The 20,708-nt window shown below is 38.7% G+C and overlaps 1 pseudogene; it reads right to left on the reverse strand.

The window, feature by feature from the left end:
• Nucleotides 18,000–20,334, reverse strand: Gm2123 (predicted gene 2123; annotated as a pseudogene).

The raw sequence follows: 20,708 nt of genomic DNA on the forward strand, positions 1-20,708 counted from the left end.
CACAAGCCAGCGAACAAGTGCAAATTATAGCCCCAAGTGAATGAGTAATCAGCAGTCAATGGCACGGGGGCGGAGTGAGCTCTTACAGCATTCTACTTGTGAGGAAAGAGTTGGCACCAGACCGTTTATTCTCATACAGAAGAGAATTTGCTACAACATCCTACATAGTGACACATACATGACTTTATGTAATGAATGTTGTTACTAGAATACTCCACACAGTATTTTAAGTTGCTTTATGAGAGACCGAGGGATTGCTGACAATGTCTAGAGTGGAAAGTTTGAGGTGCCTATTGTTCTGTTCTCCATTGCTATGAAGACATACACTATGTACATACACTATGTGGCATAGCAAAGTAGCTCAGAAACCCAAATTGGCGATCGCTGTTTCTTTTCCATTTTAATTTGCCTCATTTTTTTTTCTAGAGATACTGTCTATGAAACCCTTCCTACTACTTTTCTATAACTTTCTACTACCATTTTTCTAGCCAGAATGATCCCCAGTTCTGTGTGAAGGTAATTGGGGTGCCTTGCTCCCTTGTTTACTTTTCTCTTCTGTTATCCCCTTTCCGTATTTTGCAGTTTTAATGCAGTTTTCCTTTTCTGCGGTTTATGCTTCTGAGAGAAATGAAGAGTTGGAGACATATCATTACACCTTCTCATGTAGAACATATGGGAGAGTGAAGTGAAATTTGAGGTTGGTGGATTTAACAAAAGGTGACATAAAACAGGTTATACCAGTGATTAAATGCTGTAGAATTAAACAAACACATTTGTTAATCCACACGGAAAACTATAACATTGCCAAAAGCTACATTCAGAAGAGGTTTTATGTATCTAAAATACTGGTGTTGAGGTGGTATATACATTCACTGAGAGCAGTTTGTCATATCCATGAACAAATAGCTAGGTTAATGTTTAAGAGACAAATGTGTCATCACTATATTGTGTTAAAAAATTCCACCCACAAAATCATGTTAGGGAAATATAAAGATAGATCTTTTAGTTTCTTGCATTCAACACTATGGAAAATATCTTCACTGTTCACAAATATTTAGGAGAGGATTCTGCCATTTAGCAGTTTAGGAATAAAGCTTTGAATCATACTCTGTTGCAATTTCTGAGGAGACACTGCGCTGTCCTAACTGGTTTGGTCACTTTAGAGCAACCTGTCCTAGACGCATTAACTCGGATTTGTAGAGAAAATTCCTTATCTTCAAACAAGCTTTCCATTCATCTTCAAATCACAGACATTTCTTCCCCTGAGACACTGTACTAAAGAGATAACATAATCACAAACATAATGCCATCTATACTCCAAAGTGCTATAGGGCAGTTTGTCTAGTGTGCTGACTTCTGAGTGTCATCCCTTCTGTTTGATCACACACCTGAGGCATCAAAACCTGTGAACAGAAATATAGCAACAAAAGTGATAAAGTCCACACTGGAAATTTTCCCAAATAAGAAAATGTCTAGATCAGAGGGATTTTATTGTGAGCTCTAATGGCCATTTAAGAGGCTAGAGAGATGGCTCCATGGTTAAGAACACAAGCTGCTCTTCAGTAAAATGCGCTCATTTTGCAGTACCCACATGGCAGCTCATGACTGTCTGTATGTCTCATTCCAGGGGATCCAACACCCTCACACAGACATGAATACAGGCAAAACATAAAATTTAAAAACTAAGATGATGATAATATTTATATGGTGTTAACTGATTATGTTAAAGTGATTAAAATATATGCCCTTTGAGAGAAAAGAGAACTTTTCTCTAAGACCATATGTCAAATACTATAAGATGTCCTACTTGTAGGTTTGTATCAAAAAAATTCAGAGCAAGTCATCTGAGAGATATTTGTATGGCAGTGCTCAGTAACTCATAACAGTGGAGACAGGCAACATTAGGACAGAGAGATGAGCAGGCAAATAAAGCTGCTACCTACAGATGCAACATGACTTAGCCTTAGAAAAGAGATTCAGGTATCATCCAATAACATAGGTGAAACATAAAGACATTCCAAGTAGATAAGTGTAATATAGAAAAATGTGTGTCTTCTCATAAGATGACACTTTCATATGCACATGCAGCAGTCTGTTGTGGTGAGACATATCTGTACACTGACTTACTTTACCCTCTTTTACCTTGCTCAGATCCCTTCCTTCTTATCTATATCTCCTTTGAGTGTTCATGACATGTTGGCCCCATAGATTCCAACTATAGAAACAATATCTAACTCCTTTTGAGTCTGTGCTACATTGCTTATTTCTATAGACTAACCTCAATTTTCCCCACGTCACTAAGGCTTTTACCTCTCAAAATGGAAAAACTCATCCTATTATTCATGTGGAGGGGGCACAAAACCTCAGGAGCCTCAACAAACTTGAAAAGCAATTGCACAGCAATACTCCCACTTCCTTATGTCGAAATTTACCACAAACATGCAATGATCAGAAGAGTATGACAATGTAATAGAGATATGCCATTGTGAGGAAATGAAAATATGTGGAAATAAACCTTATTTATGTGGTATTATACACAGCAGTGGTACCAACTCCACCCAGTGAGGAAGCAATCATCTTTCAGAAAAGGCTGCTAGGGAAACTTGACATCAACATATCAAACAGGGAGCTTCAAATCATCTCACAGTTTATAAACAAAAAATATCTTTAAATGGACCAAAGACCCAAGTATAAGAACAAAATGTTCAACACCCCTTAGTAAAACTGGATTTAACTGTGACTTTCTTGGTAGGACACTGAGAACAGGCAGCAAAAACAAAAGTTAGATTTTTTAGATTATTTACTTTATGAGTATGAATGCTTTGTCTGCAAACAGATCTCTGAGCCATGTGCAAGCTTGGAGCCCATGAGATTTAGAGGATGGTGTCAGATACCACAGAATTGGAGGTGCAAGTAGTCGTGAGCTACCCTGTGGGTGCTGGCAATAGAACTGAGTATCTCTGCAGGAACAACAAATGTCAGACCCCAGCCTCTCTCTTCAGCCTTCCACATAGATACATTTAACTTCATCAAAACTTAAAACTTCTTACAACAAAGGGCAAACATATTTCTGTGAGTTGTTGTCAGCGAGGTTCCAGGAACTCTGAAAACAATATAGATGATTGTCATTGCTCTTGGCTGCCCACCAAACACTCATTAAGATTTTATTACTCAAGGTGTTACACAATTAGGTTACAGAGCTTAAAGATACCAAGGTGGAGTTGAACTAGAAGCTTTCTCCCGGCTGGCTACCCTTCATATTTCCAGAAGGTGCTGTATAGGTTACTGGGGGGAGAAAATCATTGGAATTTTGCCTATTTATGAATCTTGCCGTCTTCAATAATGACTTGATTGGCAAGATGTGATTTCCTACTAAATAGTGACCAACTGTGACCAATCCTGCTCCACAGAAAGAACTCAAGCTGGTTTTATGAATCTGGTCAAAAAGACCCTATGGTTGGCAAGGAACTTATTATTAGTGTTTTGGTAAATGTTCTTATCAACTTTCTTATAACTTTTAATGGTATTACTTTTGTGCCCACCTTTCTCAGGAAACTTTCTTACTATATCAGGTGGTGATTAATGCAGATAACTGGCTTCAAGTTGGGTCAAGAATAAGTGATGATAGAATTTGCAGCCTTAAATGGGACAACTCTGTCACCTCTCCAAGTCTCAGAGAACATGGTAGAAAGGAAGGTGGGACAATGTAAGAAACAGAGACTAGGAAGATGTGCATCAAAATGTCATCTTTTGGAGACAACATGGCTATTGCACCCATGAGCACCCTGCAGCCATAACTATCTGCACAAGACCTGCACACAGCTAGGCCTGTCAACATGTCTCCACATGCCAAGAACCAGACTTGGCTTGGAGAGGGGTTTCTGAGAGAAGTGCTTAGGGGCAGTGAAACAAACCATGATGGGTCAATTGAAGTCAAATTGTGGGCTATAAACTGATGGCTTATGTTCTGCTGGACATAGTTTACCAGATTGCTCTCTTTCTGTGTGTGTTCTGCTCAGGACAGTATTTCTTTCTTTCTTTCTTTCTTTCTTTCTTTCTTTCTTTCTTTCTTTCTTTCTTTCTTTCTTTCTTTCTTTCTTTCTTTCTTTCTTCCTTTCTTCTCTTCCTTTCTTTCTTCCTTTCCTTTCCTTTCCTTTCCTTTCCTTTCCTTTCCTTTCCTTTCCTTTCCTTTCCTTTCCTTTCCTTTCCTTTCCTTTCCTTTCCTTCCTCTCTCTCTCTCTCTCTCTCTCTCTCTCTCTCTCTCTCTCTCTCTTTCTGAATATTTTATTGGATATTTTCTTTATTTACATTTCAAATGTTATCCTCTTTCTGGTCCCCTCCCCAAGGAACCCCTTATCCCATTACCCCTCCCCCTGCTAAAGGCTAGGCTCACAACCAAAAATATTTTACTTATTTACATTTCAAATGTTATCCCCTTCCCCAGTTTAAACTCTCCCCCCCCACCCCCCGTGTTTCTCTCTGTTTTGTTGTTGGTTTATGCTGTTGATTTTTTTTTTTTTTTTTACTTTATGTTCCTTTTTTGGGGGAATGTCCTCAATGCTAAGCTTAATGATTACAACATAATTAGAAACAGCAAGTCCAGAATTGAGGATGTGTTTCTGTCTCAGCAAAAATGGTAAGTGCTGAGACCGTCAGCGTTTTCTTGCAAGACAACTTTTTCTTGCTATACTAAAAACTCTCTGGAAGGCTCATCACTTGAATAACAATAGCCTAGTATTTTATTTACATATCAATGTAGGCATTACTCCAGGTCCCCTTTTGATCACACTGTGAGCCCAGCCCCTTGATTCTTAGAAAGAGAATACAAGCACTTTTTTTTTTTTTAACATAGTAAAAGAATTCAGAGACCTGCCTGCCTTTGTTAAGCACAGACAATAATATAGCTGGTTGGGACCCTGCCCTCAAATTCCCATTCTTACCAAGTCTTGTCAGGAAGCTGCCTGCATTTCTTTGTAAGCATAAACAAAAAAATTAGCTGGGTAGTATCTTGCCCTGTGATCACCACTCCCTAAGTCTCTTTATCTCTTTTCTTAGTTTCTTTTCTTTTCTTTCTTTCTTTTTTTTTTTTTTTCTGGCAAGCTAGCTCATAGTGCAGCTGCCTCTGTTCTTTTAGGTCCATGAAGCCCCTATACAATTCATATTGCACCCTTATATTTTGCATAGTTGAGAAACTGTATATTCTTGAACTCTGTGTTTTCAGCATCCTTTTCTACAGCCCTAAGGGCTGTCCTGAAGGTTTCAGCTATTACCATTTTTTGTTGAGACATAGGCACACCCTCAATTCCTGGACTCTTGCTGTTTTTAATTATCATAGAGTAGTGATAACCTTGGCAGAGAGGACATTTTCTAAAAGAGGAATGTATTGTGTGTGTGTGTGTGCATTTACGCAAACAAGCCCTATCTCACAGCAACCATCAACACTCCTGGAGGCCTATGCTCTGCTGGTTCTGTTCCAGGGGTAGAAATCATGTCACACTGCCCCTGCCATGGCTGAACAGGACTCAGTCATGAAAGAAAAGGGAGCCATGAGACTTCAGTCATCCCAGAGGCACTACTGGCAATTAATGGCTCTTGAAGGAAGGACTGTTACTTTCTTGGTAGTATAGCTATTGGCAACTTGTCCTTGCTCAAATAAATTTCCACCCATGCTGAGGAAAGAGATCATAAAAGTAGAAGAGAAGGGGCCTGTTGGAAAGAAATATTTTACAGGATGAAAGAAGAGGTGATATGGAAATGAGGACAAGACATTAAAATTAATTATATAAATATCTGAAACTGTTGTGTCTGGCCAGTAGATCACAACCTGGGTTCTAGCCTGGAAAGGCATTTTGGAAACCTGGAAGAGAAGAGGGGCTGAGCTGCATGAGATAAGGAAGGAACCAAGACAAAGCTCTCTGCTCAAGGTTCAATTTTTACTATTTTGGCACTCAGTTATAAAGGAAGGGTGAGGGGCCCAATTCCCACCAAATAATCTTTGAGTCCAGTAGCAGGGTGATCACGTGATGGCTTCGGAACAGCAAAGAGGCAGGTTCCAGCAGTAGGTGTGGCAGAAAGATTGAGCGGGAAGCTCCACCCCTGAGCAAGCAGGTTTCAGGCTGGGGGAGGGGAGACTACATCTCCTCCCTGTTGTTAATAAAAATAAAAATAAAAAAGAAAAGGCTGGCCTGAGGCAAAAAATTAATCTATGCTCAATAGTTCTGCCTGAATTCTTAGGGCTAAAGAAAAAAACCTGTCTTCGTGGGATTCCCTAACTTTTCTTATGGTAAACCATATCTGGATAAGACTGTCATTTCTATCCTAGTAAACAACTAACAGAAAAGCCCTAAGCAGTAGGCTCTGACTTTATAATGCTAACTAGTGCTGAATAGGTAACTTCCTAGTTGAATTTTAAGTAGGGCGTTGGAACCCTGGCTAAGCTTGACTGAACAATTTTGAAATACACTATATTTAAGTTTAAAAAGGCCACGCTTAACTGAGGTGATCAAATGATTTTCTCATCCATAGATGAGTGGGCTATTAACCTTGGCTTGGGTGGACATTGACCCGATTCTTCCCATAGGTGCTATTACAAACCACACCTGTGACATATGTATGACAAAGTTCAAGGTAGCCTTACTTACAAAACCCCAAATATGTGGAAAACAAGAAAAAAAAGAGAATTATCAAGAATATGGTAAATACAGATGATTCAATATTATTCAGTCTTAGACAGTGAAGAAATTGAGATATTATTTGACATCAGGAAATATAGATATTTTTCTGAATTGGATATTTTTATTAGTGTGTAACAGTTTTACAGATTATAGTTTTATGAGTGATGTTTTTGTTGAATACAAACTGTACACACTCCTATCATCCTAAATTAATTTTCCTTTCCTTCCCTTTGTTTGAATTTCTTTCCTGTCATCTAATCACTTTTTAATGTTTATGACATCTTCTCCCCTGACCTGTTGATCCCATAAATCCAAAGTAACATTTGTTTTATTCTGAGTTTGGCCAGCCTCACTTATCTGTACAGATAAGCTTTTGTCCCATTGCAAACGATGTGCCACTGGGATTGGGAGATTCACTGGATCACTGCCACAGAATAGATGTGAATCTAAAAGAACAAGTGAACTTGAAGAGATTATCTGGTGGTGTGCCATCTTCATTTCACAACTTATTGCAGACTGGCAGCATGAGTGTGTCATAGAGATTCATATATCTGTAGAGTTGAACAGAAAACGGAGAAATAGACCATCACACATGCAGTAGTCTGTTTTTTGACAATTGAGTCAACATCAGTCAATGGAGAGGGAATGAGTGCTCTAAAAACATTGCAAGAGAAACCCCATCTACAAAGTAGTGATATTGAAACTTTTTCAAGGCAAAATCAAAAGTTATCTCTCAATGAATTAAAGACTATAAAGAACAAAACTCTAACCCTCATAGAAGAAAATATGAAAGGGAAACAATGTTATTTTCTATCTATTTTCTTGAAAATGACATAATGTATTCTTCTTTACAGTTGACTAATTCTATTGTATTGCACAAATTTTTGCTCATTTATTTTTGATGAACATTTCTTTACAAACTTGGTTCTTGTGCATAGTATCCAAATGAATACCAGTATCTCTATTTCAGGTGGATTTTGACTCACTGGAATACATACTAAGAAGTTTCAGAACTAGCTCTTTATTTATAATTTTCAGGCGTTATATGTATATTTATATAGTAAGAAGTTTGCACACATAATAGAACTCCAACATAAGAAAGAACCATTAATGTTGAGAAACACGAGACAAGTCCCAGGATAGGTAGAGCACAGGACCAACTATAGTAGGTGAGGATTTGAATCTCACATGGGCTTAAGAAGGCTGAAGAGAAGAGAGATCCAAAGGGGACATCCAATTAAGAAAAAGGAAGTCTAAGCAAATTTTTATTTTAATATTTAAAAGAAACCGATATATTCATGACAACAGCTTCCCTCCACCCCCGGGGCTAGTGATTCAACAAACTATATACATACTCAGGGACTTAAAGGCTAAAACACAGGTCATCACTGGGGAGGCAGGGAAGAGTGGTGACTTTCCCACAGTGAGATTCCCAACAATGACACCTTGGGGGCATAGGCCTTGGGGACATTTGTAGTGGAGACTTTCCTTCAGATTACTAAACCAGGAAAAACAGCATGGTTCTTGGGGGTTGAGGAATGTTTCATGAGCTCAGCTGAGGTTTCCTAGATGTAAGGTCAAAGAATGTCTCAGAGCTTGCTTGGTCTTATAGCAGCTCTAATTGTAATTTTATGGTAAAATTTATACTGATTTCCTTAGTGGCTGAATTAATTTAGAGCCTTATGAATGGAATCAAGGGTTTCATTTCCCTGCATCCTGTGAATCATTTCTTGTACATTAATAAACATATAAAATATAAAGAATATATACAAAGCTATATTAAAAAGTTCCAGGTGACCATCATTGAAATTCTAAAATCATCTATATTCTTTAAAAAATAAATTAAAAATATCCTGTGTACTTATTTTACATATACTGGCAAAATGTACATATCAAATAATATTGTAATAAGAGTTAGTTAGTGTAGTGTGAAATGGAATTAGAAAAAAAAGTTATGTTTTTGTGGGTCAATATGCCACATGTGTTCTGGAATGAATCATGTCTAATCCTTAATACACTAAATATCGTGTCAAGAGGTCAAGAGGATCAAAAAAAAAAAATCTGAGACTAGTAAAGTGCTGACTTCTCTCTCATGTTGAATTGTTCTGGAATGTAAAAATGGTTCTTGCTTCTTTGATACAAAGATGTGCGGAGTTTTCATATCTGTCATGACAGAGTTTAAACTAAAACATGTTAACTTTCTTTCTTCCTTTCTTCCTTTCTTCCTTTCTTCCTTTCTTCCTTTCTTCCTTCCTTCCTTCCTTCCTTCCTTCCTTCCTTCCTTCCTTTCTTTCTTTCTTTCTTTCTTTCTTTCTTTCTTTCTTTCTTTCTTTCTTTCTTTCTTTCCTTCTTTCTTTCTTCCTTCCTTCCTTCCTTCCTTTCTTTCTCTTCTTCTTTTCTTTTTTTTTCTTTTTCTTCTTTTGCATGTTAACTTTCTAATCCCCTTCCTGAACCATGTGTCCTGCCTACATTCTGTCCTCTCTAATCATATAACATCACCTTACCCTGGTCTCTACTCTAAATTTTCACCCGTACTTACACCTGCCTGCATATGTACATGAATATATCATAGGCTAGGGTTCCCTGAGTTTGTGTCACCTTGCTCTGTGTTGCACTTTCCAGGTCCATCTATGCTCTGGTACATTTTGTCTTTTGCATTCTTCTGAGTAATATTCTATTGTTTGTATGTACACCATCTCTTTATCTGTTCATTTGTTGGTGGACTTCTAGGCTGGTTCTGTTTCCTTGCTATCATGAATAGGGCGACACTAAGCATAGATGTGTAAACATTCTGTCTGTTTATCTAAACTTTTATCCTTATTGTCAATCCTTCTCAATTATTTTCAACTTGGGTTTTGTAAACTTTACTCTTCTAGAATACATGTACCTCAAATGTACTTTTTAATCAATTAGTATCCCATAGCACCCACAATCTGATAAAATCAAGACACACAATATTTCTATCTCCCCCAAAAGTTCTGTATTTTTTCTGTGGCCATGACTGTTCATCTGTGGTTGACAACCTTTTGAATTGCTACTTATCTTAGGTTAAGTTTTTTTTAAAGGAGGGCACAGGAAGCTCCATTATATTTTCTTTAACAATTGTGCTAAATTTACACTCTGTAGAACAGTGCCTTCTCTATTTTTACTTAGTTTACAGTTTGGGAGGAAAAGGAGCATGATAATGACATGATTCACCTCTGATTAGGACCACATGTTTGATGGTTCAGCATGGAAAAATTCTTATGCAGAGATTCCATCAGCAGATAAGAAGCTAAACAACAGCGGTGAACTAGTGATGTAATTTTACCAAAGATCCTACCCTCCCACTAGCTCCCACCTGAACAGCTACCTCCTTTCCTCCTGCTCTCTGTCTGTTTCTGTCTGTCTGTGTTTCTGTCTGCTTGTCTCTGTCTCTCTCTCTCTCTCTGTGTCTGTGTTTTTGTCTGTCTGTGTTTCTGACTGTCTATCTCTCTTCTTTCTCTGTCTCTTTGTGTGTATGTGTGTCTTAAATTCCTGAGTGGGTCCAGAAATCAGTTTTTCTTTTGAAGAAAATAAAAGTGTTGAAATAAAATACTGGCTATGTTAATTAGTTTGACTAAATACTTCTACAATGTATACACAGTAGGGGAAAGAATCACACTCTGTAGTATGTAGTTATTTGTTGACTAAACTATGTATTTCAAAATGATTTAATAGCTGGGCATAGTGGAACTTCTTTATGGTTTAATATTTAGGAAATATCTTTGAGGACTTTTCCTAATTAGTGGGTTTTACTTTAAAACATCCAAAATTATCTAGCAAACACCATTTACATGGCACAAAAATTATTGTTCAAGGAATTGAAATTACCCACCATAAATTATGTCTCTTTATCTTGACCTTGACCTAGCTGCTCTCACTATATTTTGAATTAGTTCTGAAACAGTGTGAAAGGAATATACTGGAATGAGATCCAAATCTAATTAATTTATGATCATAGCACCACACTGCTAGCTATAGGCCATGAGGATATATTTGTATAATTGGTGCATAGCTTGGCTCTCTAGTTTTGTCACGGACAAGAATAATGGTAGCACCTTTCCTCTCACAAACCAACATTTAATCTTCAAAATCTGGGAAAGTAATTTTTGAAAATTTGTATTCATTAAAGTTAAATGCAGAAATTCTACCATAACCCGGTATTTACACAACAGCTCTTAAATGTCCTCCATGTTAGGAAATGATTCGTAGCCTGGAGGCCCTAAATTGGATCATTCTAGCGGCACATTCATCTCTGGGAATGGAAAACCAATGGGATAAGATGACAAAGGAGTTGAGAGAGTAGAAAGCAGAACAGTTAAGCAAATCTGACAGGTGACATGTAATTTCTCTTTTCTTCTTCCTTCCTTCCTTCCTTCCTTCCTTCCTTCCTTCCTTCCTTCCTTCCTTCTTTCTTTCTTTTCTTTCTTTTCTTTTTCAGAGCTGAGGACTGAATCCAGCGCCTTGTGCTTGCTAGGCAAGCACTCTAGCACAAAGCTAAATCCCCATCCCCTGCAGGTAACTACTTATGTGTCCTTAAAGCATACTTATTTATTTCTTTGCATGCAGGGTGACCTTGAGAAAATATTACAGAATGTAAAAGTTCTTATAGAATTGCCACTGGGAACTAGAGAGATGGCTCAACAGTTAAAAGTTCTTTCTTCTCTGATGGCTGAGTATCAGAGTTTGATTTCTAGTATCGACACAATGTGCCACCACTGGGAGCCTTGCCTGGCTATAAAAGATCACCACCAGTTCAGACTACTATCCCCCATTCCTAGAAGTCCTCACTAGAATCACCATCATGGATTCAAAAAAGTTTCCCGTGTACTAGGTTTCTAGAATCCCTTCCCCGATGTCCCATTTCAAGTGTTTCTTCCTGAACTCATCTCTCCATCCCAGGCCCACACTGGATCCCTACAACTACATTTTCCACCTGTCTTCAGTCCACCTACAATAACTATTCTATGTCCCCTTCCCAGGGAGAGACCCATGAAACCCCCTTAGATCCTCTTTGTCTAACTTCTCTGCATCTAAGGGTTGTAGCTTGGTTATCATTTACTTAACAGCTTATAACCGTTAATAAGTGAATAATATCATATCTGATATTCTGCGTCTGGGCTACCTCACTCAGGAGGATTTATTTTCTGGTTTCATCCATTTGCCAGGAAATTTCATGATCTCATTTTTTTTTTTGAGCAGATAAGTAAAACTTCATTGTGTAAATGTGACAGATTTACTATTTGGTTAAGGGACATCTAGGTTATTTGTCACTCCTATTATGAATAAAGCCACAATGGACATAGTTGAGTAAGTGTCCTTGTGGTTGGATGTAGTGTCCTTCCAGTATATGCCCAGGAATGGCATAGCTGGGCCTTGAGGTAGATATACTCACATTTTTCTGAGGAACTGCCATACTGATTTCCATAGTGCCTGTTCAAGTTTGCGCTACCACCAGAAACGAAGGAGTTGCTCCATATCCTTTGATTTTATCCCTGAATTTTTAGAGACTGTGATGGCTGTGTGTTGCCTCTTTTGTCTCCTTGCTCCGTTGACATAATCATAGGGAAGGCCTGCTGGTGTTTGATGCTAGGTGCAGCTATAACAGGAGAAGGAGGTCAGAAGATGGATGGTCTATGGGATCAGAAAGCACAGAGTAGCTGACAGGCCAGCTGATATTCTGGAAGGTACGGCCTGTGGTTGAGCCTGAGGCGTCCACCACAGCAGGTATATGGTACACAGTGAGGCGGTGGGGCAAAAGGGATCATCTGTAGGTTCCATAGGAGATGTAGGCAGGGGAAGGAAAGATGCAGCTGGTGTTCTGTTACAGTGCTAGAGATGAGTCTGAGGAATTGGATCTACTGGGGAAGCAGAGAATGGCTAACAACCAATTATAACTCCAGTTCCAAGGGATCTTATATCTGAGGTCTTCTCACAAACCTGCACATATCACACACACACACACACTCATTCACATACATACATACATACATACATACATACATACATACATACATACAGCTTTTTGTGGTTCTGTCAACTTAAATTTGGAACAGTCAGTACTCTAATTTTTTTATTATTTAACTTTTTATTGATTCCCTGTGAATTTCATATTATGTACCTTGATTTCACTTGTGCTTCTATCTCAATATCTGCCCTCTGCCCTTGCAACTTCCTCCCTAAAAGAAAAAAAACAAACAAACTCTTATTGTGGCAAGTATATTGTGTCACAGTGTGTCCCACAGTGTACATTCTCTCCTGTCTATTGTTGCGGGGGGGGGGGGGTTGGAAGACATTCAGGTGGTAAAAGGGTTTGAAAGGTGGTAGAGGTGTAAGAATCCGATAAAATAATATAACAAATACTCCCACAATACCTCTCCTTCCATACTTCTTTACTTGTAAGTGTGAATGAAGCCCTGTGTTAGTTGCACTTCTCCATAATTCGCCCTTTATCCTAGAATCCCATCCCCCTCCTATGTAATCTTCCCATTCTACTTTTCCTCTTATTTTTCTCATAATATTATACTCCATTTTCCCTTCCTTTGGAGATCCTTTTCTCCTCTAAGTTCCTTACAAGATAGCTAATTTCTGTGGTTGTTTGGGTTGAGACACATACTTTAAGCTTAAAAGCTAAGATTCTTGTATAAAGGAAAAATACCATCTATGTGTTTTTGGGTCAGTGTTAAATTCACTTGTGATAAATGTTTCTATTTTCATCCATTTATCTGGAAATTTTATTTTTCTTTACAGTTGAATAATATTCTATTGTGTAAACATACCACATTCTTGCTAACTGTGTGTTAGTTGATTCACAGCTAGATTGCTTTTAATTTCCAGTTCCTATGAGTAGAGAAGCAAAGAACATGGATGAGCAAGTATCTATTTAGTAACATATAGAGTCCTTTAGGTATGTATCCAAGACTGGTACAGCTGTATCATGTGGTATATCAATTTTCAGTCTTTTGAGGAATTGTCAAACTGGTTTCCAATGGGGAGATAGAAGTTTGAAGTCCTATCCACAATGAAGAAGAGAGCTCTCTGTTTAGTTTCTCTCTCACTTTTAATTGGGTTATTAGTTTTCTTGATGTTCAGTGTTTTTACTATTGCTGTTCTTTATATATTCTAGATAGTAACCCTCTAGTAGATGTATAATTGTTTTAGATGTTTTTTCATTCTGTAGGTTCCCACTTTGCTTTGTGAAAATATCCTTTGCTGCATAGAATATTTTGGTTTCATGTAGTCCCATATATTAATTGTTCTTTTTAGTTATTCACTTTACATCTTCCTCACTGTTCCCTCCCAGTCACTCCCTCCCACAATTCTTCCCCTATATACCCTCCCTTTCCCCTCTGAGCATGTTGGGCCCCTCCTGGGTATCCTCCCACCCAGACACTTCAAGTCTCTAGGAGGCTAGGATGCATACTCTCCCACTGAGTCCAGACAAGGCAGCTCAGCTAGAAGAACATATCCCACATCCAGGCAACAGCTTTTTGGATAGCCCCTGCTCAGTTGTTTGTGACCCACATGAAGGCCAAGCTGCACATCTGCCACATATGTCCAGGGAGGCCAAGGTCTAGTCTGTGTACCTTCTTTGGATAGTGGTTCAGTTTCTCAGAGCCTGAAAGGCCCAGGTTAGTTAATTCTTTTGGTTTTCCTGTGGAGTTTCTATCCTTCTAGGGGCTAAAATCCTTCTTTCCATTCTTCCATAAAAGTCCCAAAGCTCCACCCACTGTTTGTCTGTGGGTGTTTGTATCTGTCTGAGTTGGTTTATGAATTGTTATTAATGCCTGTGCCAATAGTGTCGTCTAGAAAGTCCTTTCCTGTGCCAGAGAGTTCAAGCTTACTTTCTACTTTATCTTGAAACTGGTAAAAGAAACCTGGTCTTATGTTGAAGTCATTGGTTCACAATGTACAGAGAATGAGGGACCTTGGAGCATTCAGCTTCAGATAAAATGTCTTTATCAACCTCCTCGCTTGAGGCTTAAGGATCTATGTGGAAGAGGAGGAAGAAAGATTGTAAGAGCCAGAGATAGAACATGACTTTAAGGAATCTATCTTCCAGACACAAGACTGATACACATATGAAGTCACAGAGACAGTGACTGCATGTAGAAGATTTGAATAGGTGCAAACAAGACAAAATCCAACACTAAGGCAAGGAAATGGATACAAAGTCTTACCCAGAATGAAGAAGGTATCTGCAATTGATACCTGCTAGGAAAGGGGAAATCAATTTTTTCCAGTTGAGTGTCACTTGGTTTATTAACCTCACTTCAAAAAAGTACTAATGCCTAGGTGTTATTGGCCAAAGCAGAATGGACTCCATAATGGATGCCATGTTTTGTTGTTGATTTTTGGTTGTGTGCACAAATGTGTGTGTGTGTGTGTGTGTGTGTGTGTGTGTGTGTGTGTGAACGTGCACACATGTATACATTTTGTTTTGATGTTTTTTTGTATTGTTGATTTTTTAAAAATTTTGTTTGCCTCTTTTGTTTACCACCCCACTCTGGATTTTTTTTTTAATTTTTAATTTTGGTGAGAGAGAGATGAAAACGTTAATTTGGGTAGGTGGACGGTGGTGATCAGTCAAGAATTGGAGGACAGGAAACAATATGATCAAAACATACTGAATGGAAACACTTTATATATATTTAAATTTAAAAGACACAGGATACTTGCTATCCCCAATGGATTCTAGAATTTTGGTAGATGTTAGACATTGTACTCACATGCCTAGTTTTGAACAAAAGACTGAGTCCTGAGACCCTACTGACTTTCCTCTGTGGACATTTAGCATTCTCAAATGCTGACTGTGGAGGATGAAGCAGAATGTTTTTGATGTCCTTGGAAAAGATTTTGAGTGTTTCCAAGTATTGATTTTACAAGTACTTTATCAGGTTAAACTTTTCTCGCTGTTTTTCTTTGACTTTATAGTGTTCTTTCACTGCAAAACCATCATATAAATACTTTTGAGCCTTGGTAATAGATACTTGTAGTAAATAATTGAATGCGTGTCTATGTGGAGGTCTTGAGGGTGATCATCAACTAGTGGTCCTTTAAGGCTGAAGGACTTCCTAGAATAAAAAAACATATGGGTTAATCTCCTAAATTTCCCTCTGAACTGGGATTGGTTTCTTTCATCAGTATAGAAATACTCAAAGAAAGAAGAGGTTCTGGGAAGGTCATTGCATGTGGAATGAATCATCCAGTTCAGTGAGTAAAAACATTTTTTGATTTCATCTACAACTGAATTCCAAGAGTGGCTCAGAAGTTAACAAGCTACCTACTTGTACTGACTTCTGCTACAATGATTCTGCTCATTCATAGAATGAAGAATAGATTGGTTGGGCCATTAGTGCAAAATGGCAGATAATGTGATAAAAAGAGAAAACATATTCCATACTTCAAATGCTTTTATAAAGAGTGTGTGTGTACACATGTGTAAAACATGATTTTGCCAACCTAACAACTGTTACTGAATCAGTAGTTCTTTGGCAAGTTGTGATTATTAGTGTAAATTTAATTCACATATATTCATCCATTTTAAGCAGAGTTTTATAAAGAGAGATGGTGTCTTCCTAATTGTTTATTTGTTCTCTCTTATTTAAAAACTTTATTTTCTAGAAGGCAATTTAATTTGAAGGCTTTCCACTTTAAAATTTGTTAGTAAATGTTAGCAGTGAATCTTCTGTCTTGCAGACACAGAGCCAGTCCCCAAAGTTATCCTAATAGGCATTCTTTGTTTATATATTTATAAATATATAAACTAGATATTTATTGTCAAAATACTTTAGTACATTCATAATCAGCAAATAAGTGAATAGGACCCAACATTATTTTCTACAATATATTAGGTATATATCGAAGGTTAACTATTGGAAGAAAAAGGTCTACCATATGAGAACTCCTTTCTTATTCTTTGTAGCACAGGAACTTTTCTCATATGTAGTACTGAAAATTTCACATCATGAATCAAACTTTGGCCTTCACAGAAGCAAATCAAGGATTATTGCTTACATGTACTGAAAGTTAGCACAAGTCGTCCTATTTGTGACATGTTGAGATATGTCTTACGAAAACAATTTATTACATCTAGCTTAAATACTTTATTTTTTCTGCTAAAAATCAACCCAAACCTAACCCCACCAAAACTGTTGATGAATTATGCGACTTGACACTTTCTTTTTAAAGATTTTAGTATTTTAGTTTGCTTTGAGTTATTGACAATCAAATTACTGTTATGTTGTAGAGAGTCTCTTTGGTCATACATCATCAGAGTTATAAATATCTCTTGTTATATTTAGGTGTTTCTCAGGATTGGAGAGATTTTCTGCTATTTCTTCATAGAATATCTCTTCTATGAGCACAGTTTGTTACTTGTATCCCTCAAATATAATGATGGACTAGACATATGACCATGTGTGTTTGTCTGTGTGTATGTGTGTGGGGGAGGAGAGGGAGAGAGAGAGAGAGAGAGAGAGAGAGAGAGAGAGAGAGAGAGGGATGGGGGAGAAAAAGAGAGAGGGAGAGAGGGCGAGAGATACATGCATGTAAAAGCAAGCTGTGAAAGTGTTTTTCATTCTTTAAACTCTATCTTTCTTTGATCATCTTTCATTGTCGTGGAGTCTGCAAATGAGGCCAGGCTGACTAGCACTGTGAAGCCTGTCTTAACTCCAAGGTGAAGAATGCCAGTGATGATGTACAAACATTTATCTTGTTATTCAGTAAGGAACTACAGAGACAGACCTCCCTGTGGCCAGGTCACAAGGCAGAGCAAAGGCTGTACTGTGGTCTGGAAGTTTTCCTCTGAACTCTAGTTGTTCTCACTCTTCCCCAAGACTTTCCATGTTAATCTTCTGATGTGGATTGCCCTGGTGCTGCTTGTATTTTGATGCTAATTCTGCTTCCTCGAGATTGGCTTCCTGGAAGAGGAGTGGATTACATACTCAGGTGATTTCATGTGAACCTTCTACCCATTTAAAATGGTCAAATAAAGGGTAGAGCCTGTGATTCAGCAGTGGAAGGGAGAGGTGGGGCTGGAGGTTTTAGAGAGGAAGAGAGGAAGAAGGAGAGAGAGAGATGAGGAGATGGAAGAGACAGTAAGACAGAGGAAGAGGAGGTAGAAGGAAGCTGGAGCAGAACCACGTAGCCTGGAGAAGCAGCAAGGAGCAAGAGATCTCATAGCTGGGGAATAGAATAGTGTAGTGGTATATCTGTCCAATCTAGGCATGCATCTTATAAATATTATAATTGAGTTGCATGTTCTTTTCATGGGCTTATTGGGGTTGGAGATTTACCACAACAGCCTGCAAAATTTGGGCTACTAGGCAGGTATTTGAAACATCTGCATTTTAAAAAGTGTTCATGCCACAAACAGTAGGACTCTATTCCATCAATAGGCTTATTCCCTTGGCTCACACCTGTCTTCCAGTTTCTGCTTTCTATTTTCTTTAGGGTACTAGGGATAGTGTTGTCCAAAATACAAGCCACGTGGCTCCTACAAACATCATAGTTGTAAGAAGGGAATTCAGCACATGACCAATTCATGTTATACCTGTTACTGTAGGGTTTTGTCTGAGGTAACTTGGAGGAACCAGTCCAAAGAAGATAGAAATTCCAAGTACAAATAGGTTCCAAGAAGAATTCAAGTCAATGAACTTCCAGTTAGAGAGGCTGTCTTTTATCATCCCAAAAAGTGAGCAGAAAGGGGCTCTGAGCATGATCTGGTAGGGTCGTGCAGAGGGTGATGAACTTGCCAATCATGCACCAGTCCAGCATGAGTGCTGCACCATACTGTGTCTCTCAGCAGTTGGGAACCTTAGCAATTTCCAAAACTCCAACACTGGAGGAGGTAGAGTCATTCCTAGCACCAAAAATACTATGGCGAGTACAGGAAAGATCCTTTAAAAAATACCACTGCTTATTACATGGACAGGAGGTTGTGAGTGTTGGGAACAAGCAAACAACAACAAGAACAACTTGTTCTAAGTACTGCCATTTTGTTTTCAGACTCCATTTATTCATAGGGGTAAACTAAGTTCAAGGTTCTAGGTCCTAGGGGAACTTCTCAATACCTTCTTCTCTGAAGAAGCTGCTGTTGTAAGGACCCAGCTGTCCAAGTCCAGCCTTCTTAGGGTCATCTTGTAAAAAAAACCAATTGTCTAAGTCCAGACACCTCAAGGACAACTTCTCTATCTTGCTGGCAGGGTTAAACTGATTTTATGTTCCCATGCCCAGGATTTGTGGCAAAATGTAACAATAACTTGGAACAGATGTTTTTGATTTGCAAGGTTAAATATTTGTGATAGTCTGGCTCTTTGTTGCAGTTCATCTCTCGAGTCTGTTCAGCACTCTGATCGATCAGTGGTGTCTTGATTACAATATTTTTTTGTCATCCGCATTGACCTTGTTTTTGAGTTATGTTGGTTTTAAGTGTATCTCATAACTGTGGGGGGCACGCAAGCCTGGCACAGGCGTAGTAGTCACCAACAGACTCAAGGGTACAGGTTCCAGTGGCACGGAGAATATCTATGACAGCACAGGAAGCAGAGAAACCTGGACCATATCACACACTGCACAGTCTGCAGAAAACTCAACAGTCTGTAGTGTATCCTTTCCAAATGCCTCTGGTCTAAACTTCTTCCAGGCAGATCACCTGGTTTCTGCTTGGCCGATCTGGTCTCAGGGTCTTTTTTGCAGCTTTTCCCCTCTGAGAGTCTTCTTGGCAGCTCCGTTTCTCTAGTTTCTTGGAGAGACTATCAGCTCTTATTGCTTACTATATCAGAGAGGGGCTTGGTGAATCCAGTTTGGAAGACTTCCTGATGCTATTTTTAGTTGTTTGCTTTCCTGCTTCAAGAGCATCTCTTCAGAATGGAATGTTTCTGTCTTGGAAGAAACAGTTACACAACAGAGACTGTACTTCAGACTGTTAAACAACAACTGTACCTCAGCAGAGACCCAGGTAGGCTAAAGAGGTGGATGGCCACTTCTACGAATAAGTACATGATGATAGCCTCCTGGATCTGTCAGATGTAAAGATACAACATATCCATGTGAAATAGCTATGTGGTTCCATTGGCAACTGAAGAGGCATTCGATTTTCACTCATCTAAAGACAGGATAGCTCATGTATGGCCCCAAAATGCAAAAGCACTAGACCGAAACAGGTGTAACCTGCATCTAAATGTCCCTAGCCTTGTATACATTCCCATACAGAAGAAAAGGATCCCAAGGAGCTAGCTGGCAGCACACTGCTCATATCCCAGACTCATAGCATCATCCAACAGAAAGGGTACCACAGCGGTGCTGCTGAACCATATCAGGTAGTACTGCAACCTCAGAGATATGTACAAGTACCTGGGAAAACCATCTATAGTTAAATCATATATGACTTCTAGGCCTCCAGACTCCCAGTATGAGCCAGGTTCTTTACAGGAGAGTGCTTCTGTTCAACACTATTCTCCATAGGGTTGATTGCCTTGAACTCAGTGTCTGGTTGTCCTGTTTACCACTGGATGAGGCCACAGAATTGACCATTGAGAGATTAAAGAAATCAGGATATTTTGGCTTCTTCATATGTGCCTTTTGTGCAATATGCAGAATCCACAAAACTGGATGTGGTATTCTTGCTGATACCCAAGAAATCTACACAGCTATTCATCTGGAGTGGCTGTGGTAAAGACTTTTACAAGTCAGGAGTTCAGGAGCTGAGGCAGCTCTTTTAGTAACTGGAACACTGGATTCTGAGAGATTAGTTTCATAAGCCTCATTTCTTGTTATTCAGTTATGGCATCAGAATATCTAATGATGGTCTACAAGCTGCTGAATCAGGAAAACTGGTGGTATAACTCATCCTGAGTCTGGGTTCCTGGGAAAATATACCTCTGTTGTCTGAAGGCAGCAGAAGGCTATCCTAGCTCTAGAAGGCAGAGACATCCAGCTTTTAAATCTGGGTTCTAGAGATTAAATTTAGGTTCTTTTGCTTGCAAGGTGCTACATCCACTCCAGTAGTGA

This window comes from Mus musculus, chromosome 13, assembly GCF_000001635.26.
Source record: "Mus musculus strain C57BL/6J chromosome 13, GRCm38.p6 C57BL/6J".
Classification (NCBI taxonomy): domain Eukaryota; kingdom Metazoa; phylum Chordata; class Mammalia; order Rodentia; family Muridae; genus Mus; species Mus musculus.